General features: G+C 42.1%; 1 protein-coding gene across 3 annotated transcripts in view; it reads left to right on the forward strand.

The window, feature by feature from the left end:
- Positions 1–985: 985 nt before the first annotated feature.
- MBTPS1 (membrane bound transcription factor peptidase, site 1) overlaps positions 986–12,133 on the forward strand; it is a 70,591-nt gene continuing 59,443 nt past the window's right edge. The window contains exon 1 of one of the 3 annotated variants that reach the window (XM_069085659.1): positions 986–1,604. The gene's annotated coding sequence lies outside the window, so the exon portion shown is untranslated. The remainder of the gene's footprint in view (positions 1,605–12,133) is intronic. The other 2 variants (XM_069085660.1, XM_069085658.1) reach the window with 2 other exon arrangements.

Genomic DNA, 12,133 nt, shown 5'->3' on the forward strand with positions numbered 1-12,133 from the left:
AGTCTCTGACACCTGTATCCAAATGTAGGGCCCTCAGACTGCCAAATTCAGACACAGGCAGGACTATGGAAGATGTGCTGCCCTTCAGAAATAGAACATTGTACTGGACTTGGAAGTCAGAAAACCTGTGTTCTGATCCCAGCTCCCTTTCTTAAGGGCTGCATGTCTAAGCCTCAGGTTTCTTGCCTGTAAATGGGAATAAGTATCCTTTGTAATGAACCCAAAAGCATTTATCAAGCGATTTCTATGTTCGGAGGCACTGTGCTATGCACTGGGGGATACAAAATGAGGTAAAAGACTGTCCTGGCCTTCAAGGTGCTTACAATCTTAACGGGGAAACAAAAGCAAGCTATATGCAGGACATAATTAAAAGAGGGAGGGTACTAGAATTAAGAGAGGTTAGGGAAGTCTTTCTGTAGGTGGGATTTTTGTTGGGGGAGAGCATTCCAGGTCTGGAGAAAATTTCCAGAACTGAAAGATGTAACGTCTTGTTCACAGAACAGCCAAAAGGACACGTCACCATATCAAAGAACATAAAAGTCCTTTAATTAGGTGTAAGAAGACTGGAAGGGCAGGAGTGAAGTAAGTTCTCAAGGGCTGTGAATGATTCACCAGTTGTGAGGTTTAGGGGAGTTAGAAGGTTCCCGACCTTTTCTCTAAATATTTTGATAACTATCTCAGTATAAGTCACTTGTAATCACATGTGTTTTGTGCCTTTAAAAACATTATTGTGAGAATGGGTCCATAGGCTTCATCGCTCGGCTTAAGGGGGCAGAAATAAAGACTGACCTTAACAACACAACAAAAAAAGTTAAGCTCTGGTCTAACGGAATCGGGTGCTTGACTTAAACCAGAAGAAGTCTGTAAATACTTTTGTGATTAATGGCTGGGCACAGCAGATTCTTGGAAAATACAACACAATTAGGGTTGTAGAAGAATTCATTAATTCATTTTCCCACAATTTCCTGGGCTAACAATATTAATGGCTAGGTCTGACATGGCTCTTTAAGGTTTCCAAAGAGGCTTTAGCTATCTTATCTCACGGGTTCTCGTAGGGTTCATTACTGATGTTTTGGCAGCAGTTTTCAACTTATATATTCAAATTCGAGTTATTCATTCTGCACAATGAATGCACAGGCAAAAAAGTTCGGAGGAGGCACCGTACTCACTTTCTAGGACTTTAAGCCTGGCAAGCACAAAACTGCCCCAGCTGTGTCTGGCTGACCCGGAGCCAGCCTGCGGAAGCACCGTCCACAGCTTGGTTTTTGAATCCTCTGCTCTCGGGCTGAACCGCCAAGTATCGCGAGACCTGTCCTTACTTCGGGGGCCTCGCAGTGGCCCTCGGCTCCCACGCACAGGGCTGCGCACTCTGGGTGGAGCCAAGTCGCTGACGCTCGCTCTGCCGGCTGTCTCCCAGCTTTCCCGGCCGTGCCGTTCGTCTCGCGAGACTTTGTAGTAAACAGTTTCTCCCCACCCCCCACCCCCCCCATGGAGGACAGAGGTGTGTGCGCCGTCGCCGCCACCGCAGCTGCCGCCGTTCCGTTACCCCGGGGTCGGGTGGACGGCGCTTAAAGGGGCCGCTCCGCCGCCGGCCAGAGGAGCAGGTACGTCCGGCCTCCCTGGCCTCGGACCCCGGACCCTGCAGTCCCCGCAGGCCTCCGGCGGTGTCTCCTCGGGGGCTCCAGCGGCCGAGGCCCGCGTGGTCCCGGCTGGAGCGGCCTGGGCCCGTGCCGGAGCTCAGGGGGGAGGCCGGGGAGAACCCCACGCGCGGCCGGGGTGGGCTGAGGCTGCCGCTGGGCGGAGCCAGGGGAGAGCTTGGGTGTGGAGTGGGTGCCGCGACCGGGCGGGGCGAAGAGAGGCTCCGGGCATGGTTTGACGCGGTCCAGCCCGCTGACCCGGCCGAGTGCCCGGACCTCGGTGGCCTGGGCTTCCACCTCCGTAAAATGGGGTCATAACGGCGCCCGCCTCCCAGCATGGCAAACCTTCAGTGTTGGCCGTCTTTGTTATTTTTGTCATTATAGTGCAGCCTCTTCCGCTGTGTGACCCTGGGCAAGACCCCGCCCCTCTGCTCCTAAATCTTCCCCCCCCCCCCCTGCCGAAAACGGGCCCACGGAGCCGCGTGAGGGGGACCCTGCAACCAGGGGTGCTCGCTTAACCGCCTTTCAGGCATCTGGAAGACCTGCCCCACGCTCTCCCGTGATTGGGCAAGCCAGGGAAGGGCTCCGTGCCTCAGTTTCCAATCGCGGCATCTCTTTCCCAGGGTCTTTGTGAGGGTGGAGTGAGTTAAGAGCGCAAAGTGCTTTTTTTAGGAGAGCGGTCTGCAAACGCAAGCTCCTGGTGTGTGTCAGGGGCTCCCACACTTTGTCACCGCCCCCCCCCCCCCCCCCCCAGGCGACCCTAAGCACCCCCCCCCCCCCCCATCTCTGCCTCGGTTTTCCTTAGTACTTCCAGCCCCAGGCGGGTTCGTAGAAGAAGCCCTGGGATGGGCCGCTTCTGAGGTTCTCTCCTGTCCGTCTGTGTCCGGGACCGTGCGGACTGGGCTCCGGGACTGCACGGACTGCTCTCGGCCCGGTGCCGGGCACCTGGGGGCAGCCAGGGAGGAGGGGTCCTGAGGGAACCCCACGGACTGCTGTTAATTCACTGAGTTATTATCTGGGTTGGGTTCTTAGGGTCTTTTAGTCTATGGAGACAGTTGAAGCTGCTTTATCGCGTATAATTAATTCCTATTGGAGAAGTTTGAGAGGTTCAGAGAATGGTCACATGGCCTGGAAGTGTCAGGATTGAATCTTCCTTTATGTGTGTGTATGTATATGTGTATATACATATACACACATTTACACAAACGCATATATATGTATATGTATATACAGACACATTAATTTCTTGTGTACAGACCACTGTACTGGGTTCTGGGGAGACAGAAAGTTAAGTAAGGCTGCACAAATAACTATAATTCACGATTAATGCATTAGAGAGGTGAAAGACAAAGTGCTCTTTGAGACCCAGGGGGAAGGCCACTGGGTATCACTTAAGGAGGAAACAGCATTTAAGTTGAATCTTTAGGGGTGAATAGGAATTATCTTTATGTCCCCTGCAGCACATAGTGCAGGGTCTTACACACAGTAATCTTCGAAATTAATTGTCCTTCTGGTACTCTGGTATTCAGAAATCAGGTCACAAATGCCCTGGATAAAAGGATGTTATTTTGTAGACATGTGATGAAGGTAATACTATGTAACTTGTTGAGCTTGATTCTCAGTTGTGAGCTGATGGGGTTCTTGAAAATCGGTCAGTAAATATTAAACCCCAACTAAGTGCCAGGAACTATAGTAATCTCAGGATACAAAAAAAAAAAAGGCAAAAGACTGTCCCTAACCTGAGGCAGTTAACAATCAAATGGGAGAGACAACATGCAACATATATTTAATGCAAGCTATATGCAGGATAAATAGGAAATAATTAACAGAGGGCAGCCACTGGAATTAAGATGAGTTGGGGAAATGCTTCCAGTAGAAGTAGGATTTTAGTTGGAATTTAAAGGAAACTAGGAAGGTCGGGAGTTAGAGAGGAGAGAAAGTGTTTCAGACATGCGGGATGGCCAGAGAGAATATTGGTTTTGGAACCTCCAGGAGACCAGTGTCATTGGATTGAAGAGTAGGTTGGGGGGAGTAAGATGTATGTAGGAGGGGACTGTGCCCTGAAGGGCCTTGAAAGCCAAGCAGAGCATTTTGTACTTGTTCCTGGAGTTAGGAGGGAGTCCCTGGAGTTTATTACTAGAGGGAACCTGCCTCGGTGGCTGGATTAACGATGGACTGAAGTGGGGAGAGATTTGAGACAGTAGACCCACGAGCAGCTATTGCAGTTATCTAAGTGTGAGGTGATGAGGGTCTGTACCAGGGTTGGGGCAGTGTCAGAGGAACGAAGAGGGCATATTTAAGAGATGTTGAAAAGGTGAAATCGACAGATTGTGGCTACAGATTGGATTGGGGGAAGAGGGTTTGGGGTGAGGGTGAGGGGTTGTGAGCCCGAGGGACTAGGAGGATGGTGGTGCCCCTACAATAATAGGGAAGGTAGGAGATGGGGAGGCTTTAGGGAGGAACATAATGAGTTCTGTTTTAGACAGGTTTGGTTTCAGATGTCTACTGGACATCCAGTAAAACAGTCCTTAGGCAAATAACGTGGAATAACAAGAACAACAAACTCTGGCCCTTGACCTTAGGGAAAAAAGCAGAAGTGATAACTCTGTAGGTGTGTTACCTGTCAGGTGGTGATATCAGATTTTAAGAGTTATTTCAGTTGTACTCTGTTCATTATTTTTTAACATAGCAACTGCCTTTTCTAAGTGAATAAAATAATTTTTTTTAGTTCTTTAAATTTCACATTCAGAATGAAATCTTGGAGTCTTAAAATCTAGTTGTACTTAAACATGGGTCATTAGGTTACCTTGCCTACATTTAATGCCCTCTTAAGTTTAATAAAGGCATCTGGGAGGCAAAATGGGTAGAGTATGGAGTCCTGGAGTCAGGAAGACTCATCTTCCTGAGTACAAATGTGACCTCAGACACAACCTGTATGATCCTGGGCAAGTCACTTCACCTTTTTTTGCCTTAGTTTCCTCATCTGTCAAATGAGCTGGAGAAGGAAATGACAAATCTCTCCAGTATCTTTGTCAAGAAAACCCCAAATGGTATCACAAAGAGTCAGACATGATTGAAAGACTGAATAGTATAGAATATCTGGTACACAAATAGCTATAATGTACACAAATAGCTATAATGCAGAATAGTATATGAGTATAAAAGGGGTAAAAACATGAAAATTAGGTTTATTAAGATTCAGTTTTTTAGGGTTGGATCTGTGTCTTGCTACTTAATTTGTTAGACTGCCTGAAGTTTCTTGTCCCTGCTTTCTACACAATTTAAATAAATTAACATTTCCTTTTTAAAAGATGTTTCTGTCTCTACATTCTACACAATCTAAATAAGTTAAACATTTGCTTTTATTTTAAATGACACTTCCAAACCACGTCAATCTCAGTGACAGTAATTGCTTGCTTTGGCCTGAAATTTCCATTAGTGTCCCTATTCCCATTAATGGGTGTGCATTAATGGAATGGGGTGTTGTTTACAGAAGGGCCCAGTGAAAATGCCTGTATCTTTACAGGGATTATTTTATCAGGCTAAAACCAATTTTATTTGGAAGAGGCTGTAGGGTACTCTCTGGCTGTGCTGATCACTGAGCCTGAAAGGACATGCCTTGGATTGGCAATGGGGCAGAGGACCAATGCTGAAATTACTTTTATCTGCTTGATAGGTTTGTCTAGGGCAGTGGTGTCAAACTCAAATAGAAGTGGATCCCTGAGGACAATATAACTTAGCCCCAAAATAACATTATCTTGTTCTGTATTTTTATTTATTTATTTTGTGAAACATTTCCCAGTTATATTTTACTCTAGTTCAGGTGCAGAGTTTGACAGCTCTGGTCTAGAGCATTCTCGAATCAGGGCTTTGCTGTGTATGAAAGAACTTAGTCTAATGCTTCATCTTGAAGGGTTAGTAATACTCGTGAATAATAGTCTTTTCACTGCCTACTTCTGGTTTTAAGGACAGAGCTAAAATGGCTTGCCCAGGATGTGGATGTGAAGAATGGGCTCACATAGGTTTTCTGACTTAAGATTTAGTTTTCTTTGCACTTTACCATCCTACCATACAAGGAAGTAGTCATAAAGGGTGCTGCAAAGAGATCTCATCGCTTTGATATAGGCTGTTTTCAGCTCTGCTTCAGCCTTTTGATTTGTCTTTGGCAATTTCCTGTTGCTATTTAGCCTAGCATTTAAGTGTTCCACAGTCTGAATCCAAGCTGCCCTTCGATTCTTATTTTACCTTACAATCCCTTGTATCTTCTTCGTCTCCCCAACTCCTGCCCTTGTGCTAGGAGACTTCAGCATATCCAAATGGTTGTTTCCTCAGACTCTGGAACCTCGGGATTCCATGACTTTCTCCTACATACAACCCTAACCATACACAGGAATAGTCACATCAAGGATCTTACCATTAGCCGATTAAGTAGTCTACTTCCCTTAATCAAAAACTCTGACTTCCTTTGTCTAACTATAACCTCTGACTCCATGCTTACTTCTGCTAAACCTGGGATAGAGTGCCAATACTGGAGTCTGGAAGATTTCATCTTCCTGAGTTCATATTTGGCCTCAAACACTAGTAACTGTGGGACCTTGGGCAAGTCACTTCACTCTCTCTGCTTTAGTTTATTCATTAGTAAAATGTGCTGGAGAAGGAAATGGCAAACCAGTCGAGTATCTTTGCCAAGAAAACCCCCAATGGGGTCATGAAGAGTCAGGCAACAGGCATGACTGAAAATAACTGAACAACAACAAATGAGCATGATCTTTGATCAGTTTGGACATGTATCATTTCCACATATTAGAATGTAAATAGTTTATCCTTCTTTTTTTTCTTATGATTGTGTGCTAATCTTTGTATTTTTTGTTGTTGTTTCTGTTGACTCCTGTATTTACATGTAAGAGTTTCTACACAGCTCTTGTCTTTTCATTGGGAATACTTGGAAGTTCTCTCTTTTCCATTTTTTTAACTTGAGGATTATTTTTTCCCCCTTGGGTAAGTTATTCTTGGTTTTAAGCCTGTATCCTTTGCTTTTGGAATATTGTATTATAAGTTCTCCAGTCCATTATAGTAGTGGCTGCTAAATCATGTATGAATCCTGACTGTGGCTCCTTGGTACTTGAATTCTTTAATTCTGACTGCTTGCAGTATTTTTTCTTTTATCTGGCAGTCTAGATTTTGACTATGATACATCTGGGAATTTTTGTTTTGGGATTTCTTTCAGAAGGAGGTGACCAGATGATTCTTTCTATTTCCTCTTTGCCTCATGGTTCTAAGGAATCTGGGCAATTTTCTTTTATGATTTCTTGAAATATATTGTCTAGGTTAAGTGTCACAGTGAATATAGCATTGTGCCTGGAGTCAGGAAGACATGAGTTCAAATATGGCCTCAGTCATTTATTAGCTCTGTGACCCTACAAGTCACTTCACCTTTGTTTGCCTCAGTTTCCTCATCTGTAACATGAGGATAATAATAGCACTTTCCTCCCAGGGTTGTTATGAGGATCAAATGACATAATTATAAAGCACCTAGCACAGTGCCTGGCACATGTAAGTGCTATATAAATGTATTATTAGGTAGATTTTTTTGGTCGTTATTTTCAGATAGTCCAACAATTTTCATATTGTCTCTCCTTTTTGTTTTCTTTAAAATTTATTTATTTTTAGTTTACAACCTTTAGTTCCACAAGTTTTGGAGTTCCATATTTTCTCCCCCTCCCTCGCTTCCCCTCACCAGGGCGGCATGCAATCTGATATAGGTTCTATATCTACCTTCACATTAAACATCAGTCAAGTTGTAAAGAAGAATTATAACCAATGGAGTGAACAATGAGAAAGAAGGGACACAACAAAAAAGAGAGAACAAGTAGTTTGCTTCAATCTGCATTCAGAATCCGTAAATCTTTCTCTGTGGATAGCTTTTGCCATCGTGAGTCTTTTGAAGTTGTCTTACAACCTTTCATTGCTGAGAACCCAGTCTATCAAAGTTAGTCATCACTGACACAATGTGTCTCTAATAGTGTACAATGTTCTCTTGGTTCTGCTCCCCTCACTCAGCATCAGTTCATGTAAGTCTTTCCAGGTAACTATGAAGTCCATCTGCTCCTCGTTTCTTATAGCACAGTAATATTCCATTACATTCATATACCACAATTTGTTTATCCATTTCCCAATTGATGGGCATTCACTTGATTTCCAATTCTTTGCCACCACAGAAAGAGCTGCTATAAACATTTTTGTACATATGAGTCCTTTTCCCACTAGTATGATCTCTTTGGGATACAATCCTAGAAGTGGTATGGCTGTGTCAAAGAGTATACATATTTATATAACCTATTAGGCATGGCTCCAAATTGCTCTCCAGAATGTTTGAATCAGTTCACAACTCTACTAACAAAGGTTTCCCACATCTTCTCTAGCATTCATCATTTTCCTGTTTTGTCATGTTAGCCAGTCTGACAGGTGAGAGTTGTTTTGATTTGCATTTCTCTAACAATAGTGATTTAGAGCATTTTTTCATATGATCTTAGATATCTTTAATTTCTTCCTCTGAAAACTCCTTGTTCATATCCTTTAACTATTTATCAATTGAGGAATGACTTGTATTCTTATAAGTTTGACTCAGTTCTCTGTATATTATAGAAACGAGGCCTTTTGAGGTGGCTAGGTGGCGCAGTGAATAGAGAGACAGCCCTGGAGTCAGGAGGACCCAAGTTCAAATGCTGCCTCAGACACTTAACACTAGTCCTGTGACCTTGGGCAAATCACTTAACCCCAATTGCCCTGCCCTCCTCCCTCCAAAAAGAAAAAAAGAAATGAGACCTTTATCATAGATACTGTTTGTAAAAATTCTTTCCCAATTTTCTGCTTCCCTCCTAATTTTGGTTGCATTGGCTTTGTTTATACAAAAACTTTTCAATTTAATGTAATCAAAATTATCCATTTTGCATTTTGTAAATCTATCTCATTTGGTTATAAATTCTTCCCTTCTCCATAAATCTGACAGGTAAACTATTCCTTGCTCTCCCAGATTGCTTATAGTATCAGCCTTTATATCTAAAATCGTGTACCTACTTAGACTTTATTTTGGTATATGGTGTAAAATGCCCAGTTTCTGCCATACTATTTTCCAGTTTTCCCAATAGTTTTTGTCAAATAGTGAATTCTTATTCCAGAAGCTGGAGTCTTTGGGCTTATCAAATAGTAGATTACTATTGTCGTTGACTACTGTGTCTTGTGTACCTGACCTATTCCACTGATCCTCCACTCTGTTTCTTAGCCATTACCAAGTAGTTTTGATGACTGCTGCTTTATAATACAATTTAAGATCTGGTATGGCTAGGCCAACTTTCCTAGCGTTTCTTTTCATTCATTCCCTTGATATTTTCTGGACCTTTTGTTCTTCCAGATGAATTTTGTTATTATTTTTTCTAGCTCTATAAAATAATAATTTGGTAGTTTGATTGGTATGACACTTGGTAAGTTAATTTAGGTTGAATTGTCATTTTTTATTATATTAGCTTGGTCTACCCATGAGCAAAAGTGGCCATGTTTATAACAAACGAAGGCAGTGGGTTATAATTGGTCATATGTAGAATAAGACTCAGGCCATTGTTGTTCTCAAGGTAATAACATCATTGATAGCCAGTGCATGTGCAGTGCTTTAATTTTTGTAAGATACTTTACAAATATTTTCTCATTTAACCTTCACAACAACCCTGGGAGCTAGGTAGTATTATTACTTCCCCCCTTCCCTAGCATTTCTTTTCATTAATTTCCTTGATACAGATTGTCTCTCCTTAATCTGTTTTTCCTGGTCAGTTACATTTTCATCTATTTTCAGCCTTTTGAGTATGTTCTTTATTTCTTGTTTTCTCATAAAATCACTGGCTTCTATGTGATCCATTAAATTTTCCAGGAGTTTGATGATTAGGCAAGGTTTTGTATCTCTTGTGCCAAGCTGTTAATTCCCTTTCCAAATTTTTTGCCTTTTCCCTCTAGCACTCTCATTTAATTTATTGAAACATTTTAGAATTTTTTAAAAAGACTTTTGCTTCATCGCTTCCAGGAATTCTATTTTAACTTGTACCCAAGCTGTATTTTTTTTTGAGGCTTTGCTGGTAGTTGTTCTCCTCTTCTTGGTTTGTTTCTGGTGTATCCCTGCTAACTGTCATAGCTCTGTGGTGGAATTCTTTGTTAAAGTATGGAAGCACTATGTTATTGCAGGATCTCAGTGATGGGTCAGGCTGGGGACCTGTATGTTTCAGTGCTCTCAGCGTGGTATGACCCAGTACAGTCTGTTCACTGCCCACCTGCTCTGAGCCCTGCAAATTTGGGTTTTGGTCTGAGCAACGCACTTATGTGCTTGCCCATATGAAGTTCCCGTAGACTGCTGTTGGACTCTGTCTCTGTTAGTCAGCTGGAAAGCTGTATGAGTTATACGTGATAGGCCTTGTAGGCTTCCCTTTGGTTTGGGATTCCTGCCCTGGTTATTACTCTATACACTTCAGACTGGTCTGAAAGCAGGAATTGAGACCCTGATCTGCTCTGGTCTTAGTCTCACAGCTGCTTCTGGCTTCTTTAGATTTTTTTTTTTGGAGAGGGGGAAGGGTAATTGGGGTTAAGTGACTTGCCCAGGGTCACATGGCTAGTTTTTTGTGTTGAGTGTTTGAGGCCGGATTTGAAATCAGGTCCTTCTGACTCCAGGGCTGGTGCTCTATTCACTGCACCACCTAGCCGCCCCATGCTGCTGGCTTCTTTAGCTTGCTGCTTGCTTATAAATTCACGTTATTCAATTTGGACTGTATTCTTACTTTACTGCAACAGAAAATCCTTTAATTTCTCCCAGTTGATTACCTGTCTCACTCCCCACAGGAACTCTTCCAAATCTCCCTTCAGGATTCCCACATCTTTCACTTCTTCCCTCTTAGCTGAGGACCATTAATTTTGTGAATCCCAGGTTAAGAATCCCTGACTTAGATTATTGCAGTTGACTTTCTAATTGGTCATCTTGCCATCTGTTCCTACTTCAGTCCAACCTTACATAATGGTCTAAAAGTGATTTTCCTTCATTGTGGATCTTAACATGTCTTTCCCTATTCAGTAAACTTCAGTGGCTCCTTGTTGTCCATAGGATCAAATACAAGATTGTTTTAGCTTTTAAAGCTCTTCATAATTTAACCCCAATTGGTCCCAGTTGATCTTTCTAGACCTTATACAGTTCCTTCCTGTGATCTCCTATTTGCCCTGGCTTTGTCCCCCATGCCGGCAATGCACTCTATCCTTTCCTCGGCCTCATAGAATTCCTTTCTTTTTTCAAGACTACTTAAACATCCTCCTGAATGTGTAATTCCCTTCCTCACAAGTTTCTTTTTAGTTGACTTCTTTGCATTTATTTGTATTATATTTATTCTGTCTGTACTTAGATATAATACTTATATCTCCCCTCTTAGAATGAAAGTGTCTTGAGAGTTGGTATTGCTTCATTCTTTTTTTTCCCCTTTTTGTAGAGCAGTTGGGGTTAAGTGACTTGCCCAAGGTCACACAGCTAGTTTTTGAGTTAAGTGTCTGAGGTTGGAACCCGAACCCAGGTCCTCCTGACTCCAGGGCCTCTATTCACTGGGCCATAGAGCCGCACCTTGCTTCATTCTTTGTATTGGTTGTGTGAGGATCCACTTAATCATAGCTTGACCAAGAGTGAGATGTCATATTTTAAGAATTTAATTTTTATATGTGAATCTAGTTTCCACAGTTGTTTTAAAGAAAAAAAAAAACCAATAAAACCCCACCCCCCCCCCCCCCCCCCAGAACTGTCTGGCATCTGCTTCTGAGTCTAAAGAAATAGCTTAGTAAAATCTTCTAATCCACCGTAAAATAGGACATCTCATGGATGACCATTTTGAAGGATGTATTGCTCCCTACTTCGCTAAATTAGATTCTTGAGTAATTTTCTTAAAGGAAAATTTTAAAGCACATTAATACCAAATTACACCCACAAGTTTGCATTCTTAGGTGTATTCTGTTGTGCCAGCTATAAATCCTTTTTTCATTTCTCTTGCAGATATGTGGAAGGTAAGACAAATTTTGTTTCTGATTGAATGGATAAATGAAAAAGTTTATTAAGCAGTATAGGACAAATACTATGCTATTTAATTTGTGATACATTAATAATACATATTTACCCATATAATGTACTAATGACATTTCTCCTGTGAGGATAGCATGTATATAGAGAAATGAAACTTTTGACAAAGAGCTTAGACCTAATAACATGATGATCAGTTTTGGTGAACAAGACATTTCATATTTGCTAACTCCTATTAGAACAGTTAAAAAATTTATGAGTTTTGAGGGAATTTTGCTTTGTTTTGTGGTTACAGGCAGTTTAGATACATATAGGACATAACCCCAAAGGGAGTTAACTCATTACAAACTTTATGGTGCACCGATAATTTAAATTTGACATTTTGAAGATATGTCCTATTTGTGGTTAT

This window comes from Petaurus breviceps, unplaced genomic scaffold (genome assembly GCF_028583685.1).
Source record: "Petaurus breviceps papuanus isolate PSGF00001 unplaced genomic scaffold, PetGlider_PUasm1.0 176, whole genome shotgun sequence".
In the NCBI taxonomy this organism is placed as follows: Eukaryota; Metazoa; Chordata; class Mammalia; order Diprotodontia; family Petauridae; genus Petaurus; species Petaurus breviceps.